This window comes from Tursiops truncatus, chromosome 15 (assembly GCF_011762595.2).
Source record: "Tursiops truncatus isolate mTurTru1 chromosome 15, mTurTru1.mat.Y, whole genome shotgun sequence".
In the NCBI taxonomy this organism is placed as follows: Eukaryota; Metazoa; Chordata; class Mammalia; order Artiodactyla; family Delphinidae; genus Tursiops; species Tursiops truncatus.
In genome coordinates, this window is record NC_047048.1 from 49,497,554 (window position 1) to 49,523,915 (window position 26,362).

General features: G+C 42.1%; 1 long non-coding RNA gene across 1 annotated transcript in view; it reads right to left on the reverse strand.

Moving 5' to 3' along the window:
- The window catches only part of LOC141276521 (uncharacterized), a 62,097-nt gene extending 43,317 nt beyond the window's left edge, over nt 1-18,780 (reverse strand). Inside the window, exon 1 of the long non-coding RNA XR_012326216.1 lies at nt 18,625-18,780. This is a non-coding gene — a long non-coding RNA (uncharacterized lncRNA). The remainder of the gene's footprint in view (nt 1-18,624) is intronic.
- Between the last annotated feature and the right edge of the window lie 7,582 nt (nt 18,781-26,362).

Consider the following 26,362-nt stretch of genomic DNA (forward strand, 5'->3'; position numbering starts at 1 on the left):
ACCTAGATTCCAGTTAAGTTGGATTCTACATTCAGTATCTTCCCCTTCCCTTCCATGCTTCCCTCATTCTATTTCAGAGTTCTCCTGGGAGCGTGCTCCCTTAATAAATCATTTGCACAAAAATCTCCATCTGAGTCTCTGCCTCTAAGGAATTTGACCTAAGACACTTAGTGATAAAAAAATCATGTACTTAAGGTCAGAGAGTTAATAAGTGGTACAGTTAGAATCCACCCACAGGTCTGCAGGACCCCTGTGCCCTTACCACCATACTGCACTGACTCCTTCAGAAGTTCATCTTTGTACCTTCAGGGAAGACTACCATGGACCTTTCTGGTATGAGAATTTCTGAAATATGCCCAAAGGCAAAAAAATGTTTAAAAAACCCTGCAATAGGGGTGAGTGGCCCTTCTCTTCCTAAGATACATATCAGTGACAAGCATAAGGGGGAAAAAAGATGCATAGAGGAAAAGAGACTGGCTCTGTGCCTTTCTTAAGAATCCAACTGTCTATTCTGTGACCTTGAACACCTCCATCTCAGATTCCTCATCTGTAAAACGGATGGAAAATACCTATGGCGAAGAGTCATGTTATAACGTCCGGTAGGTAGTAGATGCTCAGTAACTGAAGCTAATATTCTCCAAAATCACAAGTGTTGTTACCCAACTCCAAGCGTTTCCTGAGATTCAAGTCCTAGAACTCCAAACATGTTCCCCACATCTCCTGTCTTCTTTTCATGGAGACTGGTTTTTGACACATATGATAAGTTGCTTTAATCAGTTAAGCAAAGGCTGGGGTGGGGGGTGCCAAGGAGCTGGGCGTTGAAGGGAAATCGCCTCTATAGCCTTAGTCTGAGGCATCTAGCTCTACGTAAGCATGCTAAAGGGAAATAATGCTGGTATTCACCGCTCCCAAATTATGCTATAAGAATTAAGATGATGACACATGGTTGCAGCAACATGGACGGACCTAGAGATTATCCATACTAAGTGAAGTCAGACAGAAAAGACAAACATCCTATGATATCACTTATATGTAGAATCTAAAAAAAAAAGAAATGATACAAATGAACTTATCTACAACACAGAAACAGATTCACAGACATTGAAAACAAACTTACGATTACCAAAGGGGAAAGAGCCAGGGAGGGATAAATGAGGATCTTGGGATTAACAGAAACACACTACTATATATAAAATAGATAAGCAACAAGGTCTTACTGAAACCATACTCAATATCTTATAATAGCCTATAATGGAAAAGAATCTGAAAAAGAATATATATATATATATATATATATATACACACACACACACACACACACATATATACACATATATATGCATAAAACTGAATCCATTTGCTGTACACCACAAACTAACACAACACTGTAAAGCAACTATACTTCAATTAAAAAAAATGATACTTACATATGGTCCAACTGTACAGAAAGCTACAGATGTGCCTTCTTAGCATACCTCTTGCCCTTGGACATAAGAAAAGGAACGAGCATACCTCAAACTCATTAAATGCCTCTTAAATGTGTGGCTGACTCACTGAAAAGTCACCCTCGTTATCACAGTTAATATCCCCTGTGCCAAGTGCTTTATAATCATTATTCTGTTTAATCCTTACTACAGCCCTGCATTTTTTTTTTAAATACTCCTGGTCCTTTCTAGAGAAAATAGAGGCTAGAGCAGTGGACCTCAAATTTTGGCATGCAGCAGAATCACCTGCAGGGCTTTTTAAAATCTAGATTGCTGGGCCCCGTCCCCAGAGACTCTAATTCTGTAGGTTTGGAGGAATGGCCCAAGAATTTGCCATTGGACCACACTTTGAGAACCACCGGCTTAGAAGAATTACAAAATATTTCTAAGACTCCAACCCTTCAAAGAGTTTGTTTACATTCTAAAGCCTCTGCTGTTAATTATGGAAGGAAAATTCTTTCCTGGTCTTAACCTGGGATCAGTTGAACTTGGCTCCTACTGGGTCACAAGAGCCAACTGTCATCATACCCTCCCAATTTCATATTCACAGATGTCACATTGGTAGCTTGAAATCGGCTATGGTGGGGGAATTCACCCCATGGAAATTGGCAAACACTACAAACCAAGGTTTGTTTTTTCACCCAAGAAGCCAGTAATTAAACTCTTACCAGTACATCACTGGTCAAGACGATGCCTACAGATTCCTCTGCTGTCTCTCATTCCTCTCAGAAAGACTTCATCAGTAACCAAGGACCATGACTGTGGCTAAGACAGTGGCTCTATCCATATACAGGTTTCTAATACCACATTCTCAAGTAAGTCCATTTCTTTTCTTCAGTTTTCCTTTAAAAAGGAAAGTAACCAATTTTAATGTAAAATTTTTCCCCTGTAAATCAGGCGGGGCATAACCCAGCCCCACTGTCTCCACAGTGGGAGTGGCAAGCCTCTGTATGAAGTCATCTCATGCATCCTTTGCCTTCCTTTCTATTTCTAACAAATATTTTTGAGACCCTGCTCTCTGCCAGGCACTGGATTAGGCAAAGGGGAGAAGACAGTGGTGGGCTGTGGCTTTGTGAATCAAATAGTCTCATGTGGGCTTGAGGAAGAATAATTCCAAATTTTCAGAGAGAAGAGAATCTAAAAGAAACCTTTATCTGAGAATTCTGATTAGAGCTCAGAGTTTTAATGGGTAATACAGTCAAATACGTGGTATAAAATTCTAAAGGTACAAAAGGATATACAGTAAAATATACATCTCCCTCCCATTTTTGTCTTCCAAGCACCCAGGTCCCACCTTCTGAAAGAAAACGCTATTTTCATTTTGTGTGTGTGTATTCAAAGATATTTTATGCACATAAAAACAAATACATTTTTTTCTTTTTTAACACTGATAACTCACAACACAAAGTTTTCTGCATGCTGCATTTTTTTCATAACAATACATCTTGGATAGTATTCACAGCAATGAATAAAGATCTGCCTCATCCTCTTAAACTACTGCATAATACTGTGTATTATGGTGTACCATAATATATTTATCTAGTCCCCTATTGATAGGCATTCAGAATTGTTTCCAACCTTTTGCAGTTACAGATAGTGCCACAATGAATAACTTTGTGCGTTCAACAATTCACTCCTGGGTGGGTATTTCCGTAGGATAAATTTCAAGAAGTAGAGTTCAAGGTCAAAGGACATTTGCCATTTTAGTAGCTAGTACCAAATTGTCTCCCAAACTGTACCAATTTATGCGGTCACTAATGATTTATGAGAGTTCCATATTCTTCACGTCTTTTCAACTAACTATTAAACATTAAGGCATTTGCTAATCTGGGAAGCGAAAATTACCTTATCATAGTTTTAATATGCATCTTTATTATTACGGATGAGGTTGTGTGGCTATTTATGTATGCAGGATAAATTTGATTAATTTGCTTCTTAGAGAACTATCTGATCATATCTTTAGTTCATCTTTCTATGGGTTTCTGGCCTATCCTTATTGATATGTAAGCACTCTTTATATATTATAGAAATGTCCCCTTTATCTGATATAAATTGCAATTTTTTTCCAAATGGTTATTATAAATCAAGAAAAACCAGTTACCACAGGAACTTTCTTAGCCAGAAACTACCTCCTATACTTAAGTATGTTTGAAATGAGTGTCCAGAAGCCACAGATAATATTAAAAGTATCTGTCTCCATTCTAACAATAGTTCTCTAAAATCGTGGCTAAACGCAAAAGCTCTGACCAGAGCACTTGACAGTAACATGTAGAATCTCACTTCTGAACTAATAAGGAAAAGAATCTCAGAATGCTAGACCATGAAAAGCGATAGAGAGGGACCGGCTTTGGCCCACTGTCTCAGGAGTGTCAGAATGGATTGCTCGGATGGTCTTGAGAAACTTTCTCACTTGTTTATTTTCAAATGTCTTCAAGAGCCCATGAGGAAATCCTAGATAAGAGCAGACAGGGCTAGAGATGGCGACTCCACTAGCCAGGGGGGCTCCTGGGGGTCTTTACAATCACTGCCTGCCCCCATCCCCCAACCCTGTCGTCCTAAAGATATCTGCAAACTGGAAAAGCAGATGGCATGAATTATCTCCACACATGTCCCTGGATGTCTGGGCTTAGTTTTGATGGCAGCTTTATGATTCAACAAATATGTCTCTCCCAAATAAGCAAGTCCCTGCTTCGGCCCAGGTTTGCCAGCCTGAGCTAATGCCAGTGCTGTCTGGACTGCCCCTCCCCGCAAGCTAAGGTTTTCTTAAGCACTGTTTTCAGGAGATGGGGGTTGCTCTTGTTTTATTTCTGATAATCAAGCTTTACAAAGATTTCTGGCTAAGAAAACACCACATAAGCCTCTAAATCCTAAGGAGGCTCAGTAGCAATTTTAAGGGGAGAAGATAAAGCTCTCAACGGGCGCAGATGTCCTGCGGCTCAGATCTTCAGCACAGTGTGAAATCCACAATTCAGGGGGCTAAGAAATGGAACACTCCAGTCTCTTTGGAAAGTGGCCATGAGACATCTTCTGGAAAAACTGGCCACCAAGCCCCTAGCTGCTATGGAGAACATCTAAAAGCGTACTCATTGATCTACAATTTCATGGTTCTCCTTACACCCTGCCACAAAGAAACAGCCTCAACAATGCCGATGGAAATGAATGATAGGCTGAGCTTATGAAGTGCAACAGCCAAGATGTAACTTAAGAGGAGCTTGGCACCCCAAAGGCAAGCGTAACTCTCAATTTCATGAAGACATGGTTGTGTTTCCTGCTTCTTTTTCTTCTCCCATGGTTCCTCCCACAAGGCTTAGCACACAGTAGGTGTTCAATGGGCCCTCCCATAAAATTCCCAAGATGGTTCCAGGAAAATTTTCCTTTTTCCTGTGCTCCCAACCATGTCCTACACATTCCTTGAGTCCCATCACAGTTAGCTTATCTTCCAAGAAGCCTTCCTGGCTGTTTCGTTCAGTCCTCATTGATCTCTCTGTGTGCTCTTCCCACTTTTTGGACCACTTTATGTAAGTTCACTTTGTGTAAGAACTGACTTCTTTATTCGCGTGTGGATCTTGACATCACAGCTACATAAGAAGCTCCTTGAGTAAAAGAATATTTATATTCCTATGTTCCTGGCAGCAGGTAGAAAATAACTTGTTGCTTTCTCTGTTCCAGTATTCTCATGCTGTTCCATCTTCCTGACACCTGCCTTTCCCTCATCTTTATCTCTCAAACCTCAGCTTAGCAATGTCTTCCATTAGGAGACCCTGTATTTATCTCTATGACTCTATAATGATTACTGCAACGGTGACTGGACTATCTCTGTATCAGTGAGTGATTTCTTCCCACAAATACTCCCTAAAATTCAGTAACTTCAAACATGAGTTCATGGGCTGTGCCCAGTTATGCATGCTTATGCATCTGTGGTCAGCTGTGTGGGCACTAGCTGGTCCAGGATGGTCTTAACTGGGCTGACTTGGCTCTGGTCCATGTGTGTATGGTCTCCATCCTCCAGAAGGCTAGCTTCAGCTTGTTCACAAAGCAGTCACACCAGGATCTGAGAGAGAGAGAAAGGGGGTGGGGATGGACAAGGCCACCTGAGGTCTAGGCTGAGAACTGGCACAAGGTTACTTTTGCCACATTCTATTGGTCACATCAAGTCACAAGGCTAGCCCAGATTTAAGAGTGAGAAGAAGGACTCCTCTTGCTAAGAGCTGCTGCAAAGTCACATGATAAAGGGGTGTGATACAGAGAGAGGTGAAGAAGTGGGGCTATATTTACATTCAATCTTCAATGGTCTCTCCCACCTGACTATGAACTTGACCAGTACAATGTTCTGTTCACTGTTATCTTTCCAGCCCCCAGGACAAGACTGGCACAGAGCAGTTTTATTTTTTAGATGACTATATGAATTAATTAATAGTGAAAAAGGTTAGCTGAAAGTAAAGAAAAGGAGGAATGAAAACTCTCGTGATTGAGCATCTATGAATAGCTCAGTGTTTTATTTAATCCTCCTAATTTATTTCATGGGTTCCAGAAGCAGAGTCTCAGGACTATTGTGTCATTGGTATTGTCTTCTTTTAATTCTGGCTTTTGGTATGCCAGGCACTACTCTATGTGTTTTTTAGGAATCAGTCAATAAATTGTTACACAAATGCTATGAAGTAGATACTGTTTTTGCCACTATGTCCCAATTTTATAGATGAGGAAACTAAGGCACAGAGAGAGTAAGCAACTACCACAACTTCACAGCTCAAAAAAGCACGAACCCATCCAGTCTGGCTCCAGAGTCAACTTTCTCAGTCACTACATTACTCTGTATCTCAAGACATGTGGTTCATACCATTGTTCCCCATCTTAGCTACTAGACAAGTTCCCTACTTCACTAGAGTTTACCAATACAGTGGCCCCATGAGACTAGATTTAAATGAATTAATTTTTTTTTTTTTTTTTTGCGGTACGCAGGCCTCTCACTGCTGTGGCCTCTCCCGTTGCGGAGCACAGGCTCCAGATGTGCAGGCTCAGCGGCCATGGCTCACGGGCCCAGCCGCTCCGTGGTATGTGGGATCCTCCCAGACCAGGGCACGAACCCGTGTCCCCTGCATCGGCAGGCGGACTCTCAACCACTGCACCACCAGGGAAGCCCAAATTAAAATTTAATCGAAATAAACGTTTAGTCCCTCAGTCACACTAGCCACATTTCATGGGCTCAGTAGTCCCAGGTGACTAATGTCTACTGACCAGGACAATGCAGGTATCACCTCCATCATCACAGAAAGTTCTATTGGACAGCACTGCTCGAGATTATTCCATGCTCAGAGAATTTCCCTGAGGTCACAAGGAGAAATAAACTTGAAGAAGATGCAATTAAGATCAAGACAGGATGTGCTGTCATATGGCCCTTTACCAGCTATGTGGGAAATTGGCATCTTGAGTCCTGGGGGCCTTGAAAGTAAATATGAGCATGAGGGGCTGTGGAAACACCACAGGTTGTTTCTCTAGTGAATATCACTTGGGTTTGCTAGTTTGTTAAAATTTAGAATTCACGCAAGTGCAAAAAATAAGCAGTTTTCCTGAACCTACACAATTTGATGTCTTAATAGTCCTCCACCCTTATTCCCAATTTTCTCAAATGTAAACCTATATACACCCAAGGTAGAAAGGTACACATTTTCTGAATAGGGCAAAGCCCTACACGGGGTGGGGGGTGTGGGGGGGTTGTCGGCAGAACACAGAGAAGGCCAGTGAGAAAACTTCTCTAGGTGAGGAGTGGAAATAGCTAGAGGGCAAGATTGGAGGGAACTTTCAGAACACCTAACAAGCATAACTACAGACCTGGCCAACCCCTCTTGCTTCTTTAAATTTCACTTTAAATTTGATATTTTAAATAATTCCAAACAGCTGAGGAAATTTCAACTGTGCTCTATAAATACTGCTGTTTTTTCTTCACTCATCTGTTTTATACCCCTTTATTTAAATCTTATGGTCTGCTTTGCAAATTTGATTAGGGTTTTCCTGAACGCCTACTTGGCACTGAAACTTGATAACAACAGTTGAAACTCAGAAGGTTGCTTTACTTTGAGCCTCTATTTACAACTTCCCACCAACATTTTGAGAGTAAGTGCCACCTAGCCAATAGATGACTTTTTTCTGCCTCCAGGCATTTCCTAAACTATTGAGGAATTACAGTGAGCGCTCTTGAGGCCATCCTCGAAGAGGATCCTTTCTGTGCCTCAAAATTCAGTCCTTCATGTTTTGAAAAAATAAAGAAAAATCAGTACAAAGGACATGCCATAGTATAGGGATTGACTTCAGTGTTACCCTCCTTAAAGTCTGCTAATAAAAAGTGCCCTATTTTTCATGGCTTGCAAAACATGATGAGTTTGCAAAAAATAAACCTCAACCTACTAATGGTGGATAGTTTAATAATCTCACGTATTCCTTTACTGCAATTCAGCCCCTTGCCTTTCCACTTTCTCTTAGGAGATAATTAGACCTGAACTCAGATGGCAAGAATGTAAAATCTCTTTAGAAAAAAGAATGGAATCTGTGGAGGAAGATGCACTACTAATGTGAAGACACTGCTCAAATGCACTTGAGCAGGTTTAGAAAGTTTTTGTGGTTAGATTTCCCACCTTTCCCACCAGGATGGTCATTTAATGCCTGTCATATTTTCACTAAATACTATAAGCCCTGTACACCCAGGCACATCTGCAATCTCAGCTTTATCAGAAAAGCTTGAGAGGAATATGATCAGTGGCAAAGATTAAGGGGGCTTTGCAAACAGAGGAAGGCATGTTCCATGTTAATTGCTAATCGGTTTCAGCCAATATGGCACCGTGACAAGGCAGCAGGCCTTATCTAACAAGAAGGGGATAGTCCTGCTTTTCTGGGGTACAATATGTCTAAACAGAAGAATCACCCAACAACCCCAGGTGACTAATTTCTCTATAAATATATTATTGACGTAATAGAGGCCTTTTTAATGGGATTATAACTACCCAGACAGCTGCTCTGCTAGTCGAGGAGAACATGGTTGACAAAAAGACTTAAAGGAAAGAATAGAGGAAAATAGCAAATCTCCAGCCAGGCACACTTAAATGACCTCATTGCTTCAAAATAATAGGATCACATCGCAGATATGAAAGGAAAAGCCAGTACGCTTAAAGCAATCGCTTTTTCCATGCTCTTCACCGTTTCTCTCCCACTGCTCAACTGAGAAGCCCCCACTTCCCTTGTGCCAGAGGCAGGCCTTCCAAAGCAAAGGCCACATTGTCTGTTACAGTGTTCTTTAAAGGAATTATGTTTGGATTTAAAAGTGCTCTAAAATGGATATGTTTTTTGCCTACACAGCCAGGCTAACTTTTATAATTTATATGAAATTCTTTCCAAGTTTTACTCAAAAAAAGCAATTCTCCCAGATGCCCAGTCTTCAGGGGGGAAAAAAAAAAAGCATATAAAGAACTAATCAAGGAAAAGAAAAATTGTCTTAAAAATTACTTCCACAATTAAACCTCATTTGGATTTAAAAATAAGAGCGTTAAATAAAATGGTAGTATCTCTTTATTGCTGCCCATTAAGAAAAAACAATGAAAAATAAATGTGATATTCTATACATTCTCTTAAGGTTCATAGAAAGAGTACAGTCGCTCCCCATTATCCACAGGGATATGCTCCAAGACCCACAGTGGATGCTTGAAACCATGGATAGTACCATACCCTACATATGCTATGTTTTTTCCTATATATACATTCCTATGATAAAGTTTAATTTCTAAATTAGGCACATTAAGAGATTAACAACAAAAATAATAAAAATAAAACAATTATAACAATCTAATGTAATAACAGTTGTGTGAATGTTGTCTCTTTCTCAGAATAACTTATTATACTGTAGTCACCTTTCTTGTCATGATGTGAGATGACAAAATGCCTCCATGATGAGATAAAGAGGGGTGAATGACGTAGGCATTGTGACCTAGCATTAGGCTACTACTGACCTACTGACAACATGTCAGAAGAAGGATCATCTGCTTCCGGTGATTCTGGATCATAGAGCCATACTGCAGGTGGCTGGATACCAGGAGCAGACTATGTCCATGGCTGGGGATCCCAGGCAGGGCCAAGCCAGATGGAGCGAGATTTCATCATGATTCTCGGAACTGAGGACAATTTAAAACTTATGAATTGTTTATATCTGGAATTTTCTATTTAATATTTCAGACTGCTACTGACCGTGGGTGTTAGTGAGACCAAGGAAAGTGAAACCACAAATAAGGGAGGACTACTGTAACCTTAGATGAGTCTTGAGAAAACACAGACCCAAATTCATGACTTACAGTTCTTTAGAGTTATTCACTGTGTCTAGTGACTTAAACATATAAGGCACTTAAACATTCATTCATTGGGTAATTAGAAATTCAATGGAGAATGAAAGAACATTCCTGCCCTTAGGTTCTAGTTTGGACATTGGGACCCCATGCAACAAAGTCTGAGATGGGGATCCTTGAGCATGTGGTTTATAAGGGAGGACCCTCAGGTGAAACCTGTAAGACAGTGACAGACGCAGCACAGGGCAGAGGAAGGAGCTCCAGAAGGATGTGGTTTCAACTGATCCCATAGAGAACTCTGGATGAGAGAAGCATCACCCCACCAAACCACCAATCCTCTCTTTATTCCTCCAAAGTTATTTAAAGTAGTAATGTAATCAAACCTTAAAATGTCAAAGGCTATGGGCTTCCCTGGTGGCGCAGTGGTTGAGAGTCCGCCTGCCAATGCAGGGGACACAGGTTCGTGCCCCGGTCCGGGAAGATCCCACATGCCGTGGAGCGGCTGGGCCCGTGAGCCGTGGCCGCTGAGCCTGTGCATCCGGAGCCTGTGCCCCGCAATGGGAGAGGCCACGACAATGAGAGGCCCACGTACTGCAAAAAAAGAAAAAAAAAAAAGAAAAATCTCCAAGGCTTAACAAAATAGCAGTTTTGGCCCATATAATTTGGTTAATGCAGGTTTTCCTGATCACGTAGCTCTTCTTCAAGCCCTGATCCAGCGACTTAGGCTCCTATCTTGTTACTTCACCAGAGTCTTCAAACACACGGCTTCCATGGTGGAAAGAAAAGAGATGGAAACCCCACAGAGGACATCCCCCGGGAGATTTTCAGGGCCTGGAAGGAGCACACGTTGCTCCCACCCACATCCTGCTGACCAGAACTCAGTCAACAGCCTAACTAAATTGCAAGGGAGGCTGGGAAATGTACTTCAGTTATGGGCCGGGAAGAAGCACATTTGGGGAACATCTAGGCAGTCTCTACCACTGCTCTCTGACTCTGTGCTCCAAGAAGGCCACAAGAACAGACATGCCAGTGCCAACACAATAGAGGAGACTTTGAGCTTTTATGATCGCTCACCTGCACCATGAAAGGGAATCCATTGCTCACAGGCCTCTCCACTGGCCCAGCAGTTAGGGAGAGGGCAGAAGAATAGGAATGGGGAGGAGGAAGGGCCTGGTGTGTCTGCACAGAGCTGGTCCTCTAATTCCCATTTCTTGCAGCTGAAACAATACACCTTCCAGCCCTTTGGACAATTAGCTAGTGTGGGGCAGTAGTACCTACACTGGGCTAAGCACATGAGCCATGGGGGCCTGACTTTGATGAGTCCCAAGCCTTTGCATAAGCCTTGGTGACTCACATGTCCACTCTATGCCTCAGTTTCCTCATCTGCTGAATGGGACAAAGATACAGTGATGTCTAGTCTACACCTCACACTGGAATTCTCTAGAGGGCAAGTAAGAAAACAAAGTCTCGGAGAATTTAAGAGCTATAGCCAAAGTCCCAATAACTGATTAATGACTTAAGTAATTCTAACTCATATTTTTCAACTCCTACGTTGGGACCCTTCACTGTACTGCAATACCTCTCATATCAAATGTGAAAGCTTATGGATAAGTATAAATAATGGCCTAAATGTCAGGTAAAATCATTCCTATTGCACACATTTGGGTTACCACTTTTCAGAAGGACATTTGGGATCTACAAAGGAAAATTCCCCAATCAGCCTACACATCTAATTGTATCGTCAGGCACTACCAGCTCCCAGAACATCATGATAAAGCCATTAGCTTATTCACCAGAGAATGCTGGTTTCCTATCAAGAAAAGAAACACCTCTTCCAAAGCAATGTTTATAAGCTGAAGCAACCATATGACAAGAAGAAGGACCATAATAAAAGCAGAATGAACTGGAAATCTTGCATGGAAGCCCTGAGATAGGTTGCCCCAGTGGTTCTCAGTCTACATACCCATCAGCATCACATGGGGAACTTTTTTAAAATGCTGATGCCTGAGCCCCACTCCAGGTGAAGCAAACCAAAATCTTTAGGGTGGGGTCCAGGCATCCATGCTTTTTATAGTTTCCTAAGCAATTCTACTATGCAGCCAAATTTGAGAGCCACTGGTTCTCGCCTTTGTATCTTCATAATGCCTTACTGGAGAGTGAGGGCCCCTTGAAAGGACATGCAGGGAGGCACATAAGAAGTCTGAGGCGGAAGAAGAGCAGCTGATAATGATGAGAAAAGCCTCCATGTGCTTCCTCCTGCCATGGCCCACTTGCTGGAGTCATTCCTGAAGTCCTCCGTGGCAAGCCTAGAAACTGTTTCCGAGCAGCCATCACCAACCTAAGGAGGTTCTTCAGACGAGTAACTGGTGCTCAAGGATATCGCTGATGACAGTGACTGGGAGACAAGTTCACAAGGTAAGATAAGAATAACCCCCACTAAGTGAGGGCTTACTATCTCCTAAGCACTGGGCAAAGGGCTTCACTTGCATTACTTCATTTAACCCTCATGATAACTCTGTGAAGTATGTATTGTGACACCCATTTTACAGGAGGGAAAACTGAGGCTGAAAACAATGAAATAACCTGCCTCAGCCACCCAACTAATAAGTGCTAGAGCCTGGTTTCAAATCTTCACTACCCACTTTCAAAGTCCTTGCAGTTAACCAAAAATGACAGCCAGATGTAGGGGTCCACACAGGTTCTTGACCCCAATCACCCTTCAGAGTTGGAATCCTATAAAGGACTGCCAGGAAAAAGTTTAAGACTTGTTTTAGATAAAACTTCCTGGGATTGTAAAGGCCAAATACATCAAATATCCATAACATCAGAAAATTGAAAGTAAAACTGTAACAGGGTCCTTAAAAAGCTAATTGTAGCCATTCTTCTGGTCCACTCATACCTGAAGCTATCAGCCCTTTTAAAAGTCTATGTAGGGCTTCCCTGGTGGCACAGTGGTTGAGAGTCCGCCTGTCAATGCAGGCGACATGGGTTCGTGCCCCGGTCCGGGAAGATCCCACATGCCGCGGAGCGGCTGGGCCCGTGAGCCATGGCCGCTGAGCCTGCGCATCCGGAGCCTGTGCTCCGCAACGGGAGAGGCCACAACAGTGAGAGGCCCACGTACCGCAAAAAAAAAAAAAAAAAAAAAAAAAAGTCTATGTAACATATGGAGGAAGAACATAGTAGGAATTTTGTTTTCTTTCTTTTTTTTTTTCCAATAAGACAGTGGAAATAATAGGTCCAGAGCCGACCTTGGCAAAAAAGACATACATAGCTTCTGGCTCAGGGAATTAAAGCTGCATAGAAGAAGGCAGGACATTCTAGGTCCAAGAGGCATTTTTCTTTTTTATTAAAAAAAAAAAAAAGACTCAAAATATTGGGTTCTTTCTATGGAGAAAAGGGAAAGTCCCATGTGTTTGAAGGAGAGCTGACTTGATCTACACTCATCTGTGGAGACCTTTATTATTCAGGGATCTCAGGGACTAAGTGGTTTAAACTCTAACAAACCAAACTAACTACATGAATATGTATTTTAATTAACTATATATGAGCCAACCTCGTGTAGCAGACAGGTTGCAAAAATGGCCTCAATGCTTTGCCTCTCCCTAAATCTCTGCTCTTGGCTGCATAATAGTGCAATGCCTACCTCTAATCCCTGGACTCAGCCACGTAGCTTGTTCTGATCAATTAAACATCAGCAGAGGTGATGTGAGAAGCTTGAAATGTGCGTGCATGGTTTCCACTTAGTCTCTTGCTCCTCTGTTTCACAGGCAAGCACACCCTGGCTAGACAGACTTGTGGGGCAGACCCCACTAGTCCCAGTCAAGATCTCAGACATGTGAGGGAGTCCAGCCAAGACCAGCAAAGCTAGCTAGCCAAATGGAAACTGATAACAGGCACAGGAGGAAGTCCTACCAAGCTCAGCTCAGAGCAGCAGGACCCCCAGCCAAACCACAGATGTGGGAACAAAAGTGTTTGCTGTCATATGCATCTCGGGCTTTGTGACTACTTGTTATGCTGCACTGTTGTAGCAATAGATAACGGATACAACAAGTAACAAAAACTATATTTGGTGACAATTTCTAGATACTCTACAAATATTACTGCCATTATAAATTTTCAATAAAAGGTATGCCCCTTCACACATGCACACACAATTTCCCTCAGGCCTGATTCTCTCCCACCTCTTGAGTTATGTTAAGAATCAAAAACTTTCCTTTGTGTCTTCTGGCTACTCAGCTATCACTCAAAGCCACACCTACATGAAGGTAGTACAGGCAATATTCCAGGGGCTACAGTTACCTTGAGCTTTAATTTATATCCCTTTTTTCTCCATGCAACTGGAAACTGAGCTTTTTCATAGTACCAGAGACACTCAATAAATATTACTTGAATGAATAAATAAATACATGAATAAAGTAAAAAGGTAAGATTCACCTTAAATGGGAGTAAACTCAAAGTATCTATTGGTTTCTTTTGGTTGCAAGTGACAGAAACCCCAAGTGAGACTGGCTTCAGCAAAAACAGGTATTTAACTGGCTAACGTAACTGAAACATTCCATGGGTGGCTGAATCCAAGAATTCAAACAATGCCACCCCATCAGGACCTGGTTTCTCCTTGGATCTTGGCCCTGCTTTCCACTGTCTGTTTCTTTCTCGAGTTCTGAGTGGTACAGTCTTACATCCTTCCAGCGGAAAAGAGAAGGAAATCACTCTCTAACAGTCCCAGAAAAGCCATGACTGGGTCTCCTTGACTCTAACTGTATCACATACCCACCCTGAGCCAATCACTTTGGTAGGGGAAATGCAATGTCCTATTCAGTCAGGCCTGGAGAACACAGGAGGTGGGAGAAGGGAATGGGGGGGTAACTCTGATGAAAGAAAGTGAGGGTGTGGGGTCAGAAAGAAAAACTCAGGATTAGGGTAAATGGACGCTGCCTCTACTCAGATGCCAAGTCAACAGACTAAATTTTAAAAAAGCGTATATGAAGTTACAACACACACTGTATCTGACCCCGTGCCTTACCTACAGTCTCTCTACCTTTTCACTATAGCACTGCTGCAGCAACCACGTGCACGTGACAGAAGCTGACATCACACCCCAACTGCATTGCATACCTCTCACTTTCTGTCCTGGGGCTTTCTCCACCACAGCCCGAGGGATGCCAGCAGGAATCCAACCATCCATTCTGATACAAGTGCAAGCCTGAAGTGTGAGGGAATTAACAACCCATGAGGCATTCTTGACAATGAGGGATGGAAAACAGTGGATAAATGATCTCTTCTTCTCAGAAGACAATCCTACATGGCTTCTGGTGGGTCTGGACTGAGCCCCAGTTGTCCACAGCAAAAACCAGCTCAATAATATGCCATGATACTGGCTTTCTCCCTCCTTTTGGCACTCTCCCCAGTCTCCCATTCCCGCTCCCTGGGATCATTTCCCAAAATAACCTATCTGCACACAAATCCTTGCCTCAGGCTCTGCTTTTCAGTAGACTCTAGGCTAAGGCATGTACATACACACACGGACAGACAGACACGCACACACACACACACACACACCCTCAACCATCTGCAGGAGGCTAAGAAAACACAACAAACTATGCCTTTCACTCTTCCTTGAGCTTCACATCCCTTTATCCCATCTACATATTTTTCTGCCCATCTTCAGATGGACCTCAATAGCTACACTACATGGCTCTATAAGAAAAGAAAACCTACTTGAAAATTCCCCCTACCCCCAAAATTCTCTACATCCTGAGAAGGGTTCTCTCTCTAATCAAGCACAAAGTATCAGGGCTATTAAACAGGAAACAGCAATGGAAGAAGACGACCAGGAAATGGGAAGAAAAGATGATGTGTGACTTGGGCCTTCAAAGGCAAATAGGATTTCCATATGCAAAGAAGTGATGTGAGGACCTCCTGGTTGACACCCAGAATGTGGAAGCCACGCTGAGAAGCATGTCTGTCTCCCTGAAAAGCAGAGGTAATGTCAGCTCAAGACACCACCACTGCGCTTCTGGAATACCTAGAGTTGCCACAAATAAGTAGAAATGGTATCTAACCCACAAAGCAAAGCAAACATTACTTTTCCAAAAATTGCAGTACAAAGATCAAGATAAATTTAACATCTATAACACATATAACACAGATCAATATTTTTTAAAGCACAAAGATTCCACAGCTATGTGAGCAAAGGATGAAAACAGATGATTTACTTGAGAAGAGTCAGAGTTGGGTAACAAAGGGGGAACTAGACAACTGTGTTAGTCAAAGATATGCAAATTAAACAAGATGCCATTTTTCTATGAAAATAACCATAACCAAGGGCCTTCTCTGGTGGCACAGTGGTTAGGAATCCACCTGCCAATGCAGGGGACATCGGTTCAAGCCCTGGTCCAGGAAGATCCCACATGCCACGGAGCAGCTAAGCCCATGCACCACAACTACTGAGCCTGTGCTCTAGAGCCCGCGAGCCACAACTACTGAGCCCACGCACCACAGCTACTGAAACCCACACACCTAGAGCCTGTGCTCCGCAACAAGAGAAGCCACTGCAATGAGAAGCCCACGCACCACAACGAAGAGTAGCCCCCACTTGCCTCAACTAGAGAAAGCCCACGCACAGCAACGAAGACCCAACGCAGTCAAAAATAAATAAATGAATGAATGAATAAATAAATTTTTTTAAAAAGAAAATAACCATAACCAAGAGTGGTAGCCTATATGTCACTAGTGAGACTGTAAATTGAATGCTGTTTTGGAAAGCCATTGACAATATTATCAAGAGCCTGAAATCCTTTTATCACCTCTGATCACAAAATTTCATCTTTGGGAATCTATAGTAAGAAAATAATCCTGGACACAGAAAAAAAAACCCTGAATTTATGATTTTCACACCCATTTGCAGCATTATAATAGCAAAAAATAATAGGGAACATTATCTTCTAATAAAAGAATGCTAAAGCAAATTACAGCCTGTTAATTCTCTATATTATGTAACAATTTAACTGATATTTATCAAAGGTTTACAATATTATACTTAACATCATATGAAATAAAAAATCAGAAAACAAAATTATACATGTAACGTAATCAAATTATGTAGAAAGAATAGCAATGCATGCATAAAATTTGAAGAAATAAACACTAAAATGTTAACAGGCATTTTCTTTGAATAATGGTACCACACTTTTCTATATTTTAAAATGTTCTACAATTATATACCTAATGGGAAAATGTAACTTTTATTATTTATTTCAAAAAACAGATTATTGGTTAAAAATTATATCTATATGGTGAAGACGAAAACCACATAAAAATATACCTACCTGCAGACAAGTACTAGGAAAAACACAGAAATACGAACAGTTGTTGCACTTAGATCCGAGGACCAGAGCAGTTTTTATTTCCACTATGATTCTCATAACAACACTGTTTGCAAACCCCATACACATTTGAAGTGCATGCAAAACAATGTTTGCGTTGTTTCTGCCCCCCATACACATATGAAGAGACAATGCTGAGGTTGACTTGAAGATGGCTGGCCCCTCTGTTCCACAGGGATGGGCGGAAATAGATGCCAAGGCAAGAATCAAGTCATGGCCCTGGGAATCATGGGGAGTAAATGCTCACGAATGTAAAATCCAGCAGGTCTTCCCCCAACTCTGAATTAAGGATGGTTCAGGGCATTAGGAGCTTCATCCCTGATCACGCTCCAAAAATTTTAATGCATGGGCTTCTTGACTATCAGAACCTATTACACTGACAGATCCCTGAAGAAGCAAAACTGAGGGAGAAAAGTCCCAGTGCATATAAACACATTCATGTGTATAAACATTCGTGGTCTCAAATAATGGGGTCAAATGCATTTGACCACAGTAAGGACATGACCATCTTAGAAAGTACCCAGCTTCCTACCTTTGGACCCAGCTGAATAGTAGTAGCTACTTTCAATTTCTGGATAACAAACAAAGTTCAAGCACTAGACTCCAACGTGAAGGGCTTGAGGGAAAGGAGCTTGGGCTAAGCCAAACTGCCATTCCATTTACCGAAAGCTTCAAAATATTACCAACTCTGTTTGAAATGCGTCAGCGACGGTTCATTTTTTTCCTTTTATCAAAACACATTTAGACTGTGGTGAATGACAGCATAAATCTTAAATAGAAAAGATACAGGAAAAAAAGACCACCCGGGTAGAACATAACTGTAAATGTGTCCATAAAACTATATTTGAATTCTGATCTATACACAGAAATGCATTTAACCTTCCCAGCAAGACGCTTTCACCAACTTCCAAAGAAAGTGTTACCAATTAAGCTAAAGAAACTTTAAGAGTCAATTTTAATTACACCGAGAGATGCTCCAATCACTTCCCAGCTCCAGTTGAAGTTTTTACTAGAGATGGCTGGAACCAATTTACGTGCTTTTATGTTGCGTCTAGACTTTAATAAGCGGTTTAAGCACGAAGCAAGCTGAAGCCAGCATCAAGCAGGCTGCAGTGTACACAGCACACAGAAATACAATAGCCCTCAGGTCCCCTCCCAGGCCCTGCTTGCTGCTATCAGAGAATCTCTCTCACCATGTGGTTTCAAAAGCAACAGGATCCAGGCTTTGTGATAAGATTCACAACCCTTTTCTTTAACCTAGTTCAAGTTTTTCTCTGCCACCTCAATCCCAAAGGCCTCCTAAGATCATTCACTCTAGCCTTTCTCTTGTTTTTAAGAATAACTGGGGGAAATGGAGGTAAGTGACTTGGAAACAGGTGCGCCTGAAAGGACAGAGCATCTGGAGGTGGGAGTCCAGGTGCTGTTACCTACCAGCGAGTGAACTTCAGGAAGTCACGTGGCCTCTCTGAGCCTCCATTTCCACATCTGTAAAATGGGAACGCTACATCGAAGGTTTTATGTAGATGAAACACAGTACTCTCCGCAGTTGGCTGAAGCAAGGATTCCTGTACCGGTGATCTATTTAAGGAAGTGCTGTCAAGAGAAATGGGGAGGGGGTCACTGGGCAGAAAAGGGGAAGAAGCTGAGCAAGGTTGAAATGTCCCACAAATTCCCAGCCTCTGCCGGGTCCCATGGAGCTCTAGAGCATACTTATAGCTCACAGTCTGTCCTGCATTAAGGTGAAGGAGCTGGGCTTTCCTAGTCCCACCCCAGTCAGTCTTGGCTACAGACAGTCAGGCTGGGGCTGGCAGGGAATGCAAACTCCCAGGCCCGCATGGCTCTCAGTGTGGGTGAGGCAGCTCGAAGTGCACAGAGGAAACCTTCTGACGGTCAGAGGTTCAAGCGGTTGGCAGAAGCTGGCACAGGAGCACCCGGCAGGCAAAAGGGATCTGGGCAGGACATGACTGCACCCAACTTTGCAAACAGTGTTGCGAAAACATCATAACAATAGCGGCTACTACAAGAACAATCAACAATACTTAACCTTTTTGAGGATTAGGTATCCCTCATGAAGCACTTTACATGCATTAGCTAACAACAAAGTAGGTTCGGTTATTACGACCATCGTATAGTTGGGGAAACTGAGGCTAAGAAGGATAAAGGAAACTGCTCACACACACCCCTAGAGGTAGTAAAGCTGGGTTGAGCACCTTGTTCCTGTAATTCCAGAGGCCAGAGCCCAAGTTCCTAACCACTATACTATTGCTATCTATGAAACCTATAAATTAAGAGCCAAATGGCAACCACCTTCACCGAGTCTGAGCACATAACGGGAAGGCACACAACGGGCAGGTTTCAGACAACTGAGTGAAATAAAATTCCAAACAAAATCCAAAATCCAAACAAGGCTTAGGTAGCCCACAGGCAGACTGGGACTCCTGAATGCTCCTCATACCTGTCTTTTTTTTCTCATTAATATCAGAGGCTCCATAGAGAATCTAGCCAACATCTACTTAGGTTAAATGTTTAAGTCTTTGGGGGCCATATTTCCAATATTTACTATATAGGGTGGTAACTTATAGAAGAGAGGAGATAATCTGGTTCCATGAGCATCACACACATTAACTGGCAAGGGAATGTGAAAGTTGTTCAGGGCATCTGCTCTGCCTGGGTCTTATAAGCTTCGAGAGGTATGAAGCAGGCTGTTGAGCTTGGTGGGATTGCCTTCTCTTCATCAGACACTGACCTAGTGACCACAGATATCTTCGATCATTACTGTATGTCACATAATTGCTCTCAGACAAAAACAATCTTGTTTACTACTAATATCTACCATTTGTGGACATATTTTCAGGGATTTCTCTACAAGAGTGTGAAGGTGTCAGTGAGAAGTTTTAGACTGAACCAAATGAAACTGCCATTCTTGTAGTTTAAAAACAGATGAATATTAGCAAGTTCACATGGTTCAACCCCATAGGTCACTGAGAGGAAAAAAACCAAAAAAACAGAAAACCTAAAGAGGCGTCTTCCGTAAATCTTCATGGTCCTTTCAAATGGCTGAATGATGTGTAACGTGAGTAAACAGGCAGCGTTGTTTGTTAAAATCCACTGCTGTCTTTCACCAGAGCCATGGATAAATGACAATGAATAACCAAAACTGGCAGCAGATCGCCTGGAAACTCTGAGCCAACCAAACACTTTAGCCAAGCAAGGAGAAAAAGAGATTGATTTGAGTTTCCTCTAACTGGCCTCAAGGAGGTGGTTGAAATTGATGGGTAAATAGACCAAAGGAAGGTGGTGGAAAGAAAAAAAGAAAGAAATCATAAGCCTGGGTAACTTTCAGGCTGGATGACAAATGCTGCATGTACATGTCGGCCTCCAATCCCCTCCCCCTCATGCCTGCAGCTTACTATGAGTTATACATATCATAAAAAAAGATATATTTCAGCTAATCTGTATAACTGTGAAACTTGAAAACTCAAGATTTAAAATGCAAAATCAGAACTGTTCTGCTCTATCACTCTCGAGAGCTATAATCACTGAACCTTGGGTCTGAGAGTAACAGACAACATCCAGGGGATGGCAGATGGGTTTCTAGGTAGTACCTGCCTAGACCATCAAAGGACACGGGAGAAGGAGTAGCCATGCATGGACCACACATCTGTCCTCCTGACCTGGGCTTCAGTTGACTTATCTGTACAAGAAGACACCTGAGCTATGGTGCATCTGAGCATCCTTCCATGTCTAACATTTCGGGATTTTTTCTAATTAGCTATAAATGTGACCTCTTCCCTGATACTCCGTCATATACTCTTGGTTGCCCAGAACTTTTTATTGCAAAGGAACAGCAGCAGCAATCCAACAAAAGCCACCTCATTCCTTATTTCTTCCCACTTTGAGTCACCACTCCTGCTCTCCTCTTAGCTCGGCTCAGGCCCACTCTGTTATGTTGTTTTAATAAGGTACTAACAACAGGTGCCGCATATCATGTCTTTAAATAATATCCCACAAAGGAATGTAAATTGGTGCAGCCACTATAGAAAACAGTATGGAGGTTCCTTAAAAAACTAAAAGTGAGTTGTCATATGATCCAGCAATCCCTCTCCTGGGCATACACCAGGAGAAAACTCTTATTCAAAAAGATACATGCACCCCAGTGTTCACAGCAGCACTATTTACAATACAAAGTGCTTCTTGCTTCCAAGACATGGAAGCAAACTAAATGTCTATCAACAGATGAATGGATAAAGATGTGGTAGATATACACAAGGGAATACTACTCAGCCACAAAAAAGAATGAAATAATTCCATTTGCAGCAACATGGATGGACCTAGAGATTATCATACTAAGTGAAGTAAGTCAGAAAAAGGCAAAGATCATATGATATCACTTATATGTGGAATCTAAAATATGATACAAATGAACTTATCTACAAAACAGAAAGACTCACAGACATAGAAAACAAATATATATATATAAACAAGTATATATATATATATATATATATATATATAAAACTGAATCACTTTGCTGTACACCAGAAACTAATACCTCACTGTACATCAACTATACTTCAATAAAATTTTTTTTAAATTAACAAAAAATAACAGTATCCCACAAAGCCTGTCACATTACCATCTGTCTGAATTTGCTACAGATAATTCAACATTGTGCCACTGGTGAGACTATGAACATCGTTTCCATTATCTTGCAAGTGACCACTTTTAGGTTATTGAAGAAACTAGATGGGACATGTGCAGAGACTTTGTCTCCTAACCACACAATATTGTTAGCTTTTTCCACACACACATGGTAGAATATTGATAGGAGCTTCAAGTTATTGAGCTCCCCCTTTTTTATGTCCTGAGGCCAGTCCCAGGGCACACAGCAGGGTAAAGAATAATGGAGAATTGATCCGGAGAAGCAAATGAAGATTATCAAGGACCGTCCCTCACTGAACAATGTAGCCATGTTTGATGTCATGGGACCTTGTTGGCCAGGCCACTGAAGATGGTTTCAGGGATTGGATCCAAAGGCAACCATCCCTAGGCTTAGCCAGGTTTGAGGAAGCCTTGCATGAGAACTCTGACCAAGAGGGCTCCTTATTTGGTGGTAACCTCCTGATTCAGTGGGATTCTCTCTGTTGGTCAAGTTTGAATGTAATATAAGGTGAAGGAGAGACAGCGATAGAAAGAGTAGAAAGAACCAAAAGCCATGAAGGCAGAGTGGAGACAGACTTACAGAGAGAGGAGGAGACAAGAAGAAACCGTGCCATGAAAATGGCCGGGCCTCTCATGAAGGGGCTGCCTTCTCCTGCATGGTGACCACTTGCCACATTTCCTTAAGTGCCTGTGTCTCTTGTAGTAAAATCCCTGATCTGCAGCGTAACCTGAACCTGCCTGTGATCCTTACAACCTGAGCGGCTCCAATCAGCAAAATGCAATTCCCTGATTTTACAGTTGAGCTAACTGAGCAAGAAGAATTAAGAATATACCCAAGGTGACACAGAAAGTAAGTACCCACCATGGAATTCAAACCTGGTTCCATCTGTCACAAACCCACGGGCTCTCCACTGAGCCACATTGCCAGTTTCAACCCAAGACAGGGTTGTCCCAATAACAGAAAGACAGTTTTCTGATTTTTCCCAAGAAAATCCCCCAATGATTGTAGAATTTCTGCTGCTGCCAGTTGATAAATGCTCATGCTTTTTTTGGTCTGGAGCTCACAGCCTTTTAAGAGCCATTCATAATGGTCTGCCTAACTGAAGGAGGTTAAGAGCACTATCTCAGGGATGTTGGCAGATGTTCCTGGCGAAAAAGGCTTTCTGGCATATCGGAGAAAGATATTTCACACCAGTTTCCTCTCCTTTCCTAGATCCCTCGAGACCTGAATGTGACCAAGACATACTGGGAACAGTGTGTGACACTTCTTCCAAACAAACAACACTTGAACTTAGGAAGGACAGAAGCTATTTCCATTATATGCATACTTTAGCTGGTAGAAGTCACCAAAGTTAACAGAACCATAATTAGTGACATAACTAATAATGAAAACAGAGCAATCAGAAGAGTGGTGGGCAAATGAGGCCTGGGAGATGTGAAGATGTCAAGATCTGCACAAGGCTTCTAAGACCTCCTGCCTCGTGGAGGCTTATAGTCCAAGACAGTGGAAGCACGTGTTCCATAATCCCCAAATGGTCCTTTATGGTCTTATCATTAATTTGAAGGGAAAGTTCATTTCCACAGGTCAAGCTTCACAGTGAATGTTGAGAACCCAGTTCAGCGGTGGAAAAAGCTCTAGAATGTTTTTCCACATTCAAACCACGGCTTCCTTATCAAGCTCATCAAAGCGTTTTTAAAAAATACAAATGTCTTACCAATTTGCCCAGGAAGAATAAATCTTCACAGCCACCTCAAAGGCTTGACAACTTTATTTTCATTGTGTGGAGCTGGGTGGGTCCCCCTGAACTGGGCTTCCTAAAGAGACCCAGCCCTTCTCCACAGTCTCCAGCCCTGCCACTCCAGTGAGTGTGATCAAAGCAGGAGGAAAGCCGAGCTGCTGAGCCTCGAGGAATAAAGCTAAAACAACAGATTTGTTTCTTGGCTTCTCTCTTAAATACGTTCAGAGTGTTTAAAGCCCTGTAAGGAAACGCTCTGGGGCCCTGGATAGGAGAGAAGCACATCTAAATGCCTTCCCAAGAGGAAATCTCTCACCTCGGTGGGGTAAATTAGCTCATTAAGAGCAGCCAGAAGCAGGCAGGAAACCTGGGAAATAGGAGCTTTAATTCAAAGCACAGAAAATTATAGATTTCTTTACACATTAAAAAAGCATTTATCTTGGCTAAAAATGAAACGACTTTTCAATGATCAACACATGGTTTAAATCTGCTTTGCTAATTTATATCTATCCACCAGTCTGTCTAGTTGTTCGGCTACCAGGAAATTCAATTATATTCAAGAAATCTTTGTTGAATACCTACTACGTGCCCGTGGCACATTTGTGACTTGTACAAATACAAACAAAATTAGAAGGCAGGTGTCTACCCCCTTGCTCAGGAAGTAGGACTTATGTGTATTAAAAACTGGAAGACATTTTTATTTCACTTAGAGAGTATTTTTGCATTGAGCTTGGATGAGAATAATGTACAGTGGAACACTAAAAAGTGCTGTGTTCAGTGGAATCAAGTGGTGAGATGTGTAAAGGGAGGAATGGGTCAAAAGGAGGCAGGAGATTGAAAAAGAGAGGGTGAAGTTTCTTTGGAGGGTTTCCTAGTGCAAACAGGACCTAAACTGACCCTGAAAGAGGTCAGTGCAGCCTCTAGGAGATCTGGCTTTGGTCTCTGCTTTGCTGCTGGGATCTCTGACTATTCCAGTTCTCTGAGTCCTGATTTCCCCCTTTAGAATAAACACACTGGACTTGAATTATTCATTCATTCATTCACTTATTCATTCATTCACTATTCAGAACCAACTATCCATACCAGAGAGTCTGGATGTTTTAGGATGAAGCCTATGGGCTTGCTCTGAACCAAGGCATGAAAGAAAGGTCTCTGCTCTCCAGGAAGGTCTCAGACATACATGGCGCCATGACAAGTCCTATTGTTACCCTCCTTTTTACTTATCAAGCCGTCTATGTTTGTTCTGGGGAAACAGGACACAGAATTGGTTAAACCTAGTTGGGAGAAGGGGTCAAGGAAAGTCTGAAATACGGGGAATTGCAGGAGAAATGCCATGAGGGCAGTTACGTGGCATCTAATGGGTTCACGTGTGGTGACAGGATGAGGTGAGTGTGGTGACAAGACTGAAAGGTAGTGGAGGGGCTCAGAGGAGAGCTGCCATTCAGCTCAGAGTAAAAAGAACTGACAGACCCTTTGAGGCTGGCGTGTCACCCTGAGCCATGTGGCCAACTGAGAAGTCAGGAACAAGAACTGGGGCGCTTAGGACTTAGTCCCAGTTCTGTTATTCGGTAACGTTACCTACATTGTTCGAGTCTCTTGAACTTCAGGGTCTCCGTTAGCAAACTTGGGTTGATAAAATGCATGTACATGTTCCCCCTCACATCTCAAAAAGAATTTGGAGAAATGAGTAATAATAATAATATCCAGCATACTCAGAATGCTAATTTTATATCAGTTTTCACGTATGAGCTCTCGGCAAAGCCTGTGCCTAATTTTTCTTAAACATAATACCAGCCTCTTTGAAAAAGGCTGTGCAGTTAGGGGTTCAAAATTATCTTGTTTGGCGAAGTTTGAGGAAATTTCTCCATTTGAGAAATTCCACAGCAGCACTTGGGTGTTAAGACCAGGACATCTAATGCTGCTTGTGAAAGCGCAATAGAATGCGCACATGTCTATGGGACATGCTTTGCTTGAGTGATTGAAACCATAATTAAACATCTCACATAGTCTGCCATGCTTCTGATTAAACATAGTAAGAAGTGAACATCTGACAAGTGTAAGACGCATGCCCCTCCTGTTTGACACTTCCATCCAGCCCTTTGACGCCATTCCTGGATATGAAAGGAATTCTAATCAAAGACATGCCCATTCTGATTTGAGACAAACATCACTGTGGTTTATAGAAAACTTCCTTTCTGCACTGACCCACAACCTAAACAAAAGGTCAAAATCACTTAAGTTGCTTCAAAACGGACTGTGGTGATACAAGCCAGCAATGTGGTGTGGATGGAAGCCCCATGCAATTCCTTTGTAAATCACAGAGCTAAGTAAACACTAGGAAAGCCTGCTATTGTTTACTCTGATACTTTAGTTAACACTTCAGAATCGTTAGCCGTGGGCCCTTGGGTAAGCTGCTTTTTAAACTATTTCACAGTCAAGGTCGACTTCTCCTATAGCCAGCAGATCCATAACCCCGAAGGCCACATCCTCTGAAGCCTCAGACACACATGTTCAGCTCTCACAGGCATCAACAGGGGGGTTCCTGAGGCCCTGAGCCTGGATGAGGTTACCTGCCCTCCTCTTTTACCTAAAGATGAAATGATAAGGAGTCAGAGCTTGGTTTACCCAATACAGAAGGCCAAAAGCAAGAAAGAGTACGTTGAAACTGAACTACAGCTGATTCCCAAATTTCTTGACACCAGAAATTTTATCAATGTAGACATGTTAAATTATCTCCTCACCAAGGCACCCGAGATAAAAAACCCTCTGCT